The following is a 1485-nucleotide window of genomic DNA, read 5'->3' on the forward strand; positions in this document are numbered from 1 at the left end:
GATCGAATCATCATGCACTCCTTGTCCCTGGTGTGTCAAGATGAACACTGTTGTCCCGGTCTATCGCAGAGGGAGAAATCCTCAGAACTGTCACAATGTATAGTCTCATCATTGGTGTTCCACCGCTCACTGTTAATGTCACTTTCAGCAGAGAGAATGATCAAGTCATTGTTCTCCGTGGCCAGAGACACCGTGTCTGCATCTGTATCCCACAACCGAGTTAATCCTGGGACGATACGTACCCCAGACTTTTGAACACGTTTGTCCCGCGTACCCGCCTTTTCCTCGCCTCGACGCCCCAGTCACTTTGTGTCGTCCCGTCGCCTCCCATAACTGAACAGGCTAATGCGCTTGTGAAATGGGAGTGCACGGGGTCTGTCTTTTTTGTATGTTAAATTAAAAACAGCTGTTGAAGTTAAAAAGTTTGGGCAGGAGTTGCATACGACTCTATCATCACCTTTAGAGACCTTCTGATTAACCTCATTTTCTGCTGGGAAGTTTGTGCAACTCCAGTGTACAGTGGGCAAGGGGGTTTATATTCTTGCTGGTGTTGAAACTTGTTTAAGTTTCTTACTGAGAGCACTCTGTGGAGAGAGGACCCGAAGGACAGCTGCCTCCTATCGTTCAGCAATCCTACTCTTCAGACAGACGATGACAGGATCACTGGGGAGACTCGACTTTTCTGTGCAATTCAGCTGCATCAACAATTCATGTGGTCCTTTACAGGACACAAAGGGAAGTTGGAACTGTGGATGTTACAGCAAGTCAAGTTAATGCAGTGTCTTGGCAAGGATAGTTCACAGATAGTGTGCAGTCAACCCAGGGAAGAAAGGTCTTTGAAGAGCAGAGTTTTCCTTTGTATAGCAGAGGACTGGAGCCATTTTGCACACCAAAACAGGATGAGGATGCAAACGAAGTGTTCCAGGGTGACACTTAATATTGGTCACAAACAAGAGAAATCTGCAGATGCTGGAAATCCAAGCAACACACACAAAATGCTGAAGGAACTCAGCAGACCAAGCATAATCGATGGAAAAGAGTAAACAGTCGACGTTTCCGACCGGCACCCTTCGCCAGACTGATTTGGTTCGTTACCTTTCTACTGTGGTGGGACCATGCGGGAATTGATAGTTGAAAACAAAAGCCCCGGATTAATATGCTCAGAATGATGGACTCTGTGTAACAACGAACAACAAACAAGTAACAAAGAACGGTGCTGAGATATAGATTCTCAGGAGGTACTTGAGGAAAGAGGCTGACAATAACGTCGCTTTCTTCTCGGAAAACTGTACCGTCCCGGGTTCACAGCAGCCGAGCTATTCCACCTTCCCAATGCCCAACACAAATTCTTAGTCCGCTTTTATTTGTCTTTTGAATGTAATATTCCCGTTGAATAATGTAGTAAAATTCATCTCTCCCCGTCGGGGAATTGAACCCCGTCTCCCGCGTGACAGGCGGGGATACTAACCACTATACTAACGAGGA

At 46.3% G+C, this 1485-nt stretch overlaps 1 non-coding gene across 1 annotated transcript; it reads right to left on the reverse strand.

Moving 5' to 3' along the window:
* Nucleotides 1-1414: 1414 nt before the first annotated feature.
* On the reverse strand, nucleotides 1415-1485 carry trnad-guc (transfer RNA aspartic acid (anticodon GUC)). Its single transcript has one exon. It is a non-coding gene; the product is annotated as a tRNA-Asp (tRNA).

The sequence above is a fragment of the Mobula birostris genome, chromosome 28 (genome assembly GCF_030028105.1).
Source record: "Mobula birostris isolate sMobBir1 chromosome 28, sMobBir1.hap1, whole genome shotgun sequence".
In the NCBI taxonomy this organism is placed as follows: Eukaryota; Metazoa; Chordata; class Chondrichthyes; order Myliobatiformes; family Myliobatidae; genus Mobula; species Mobula birostris.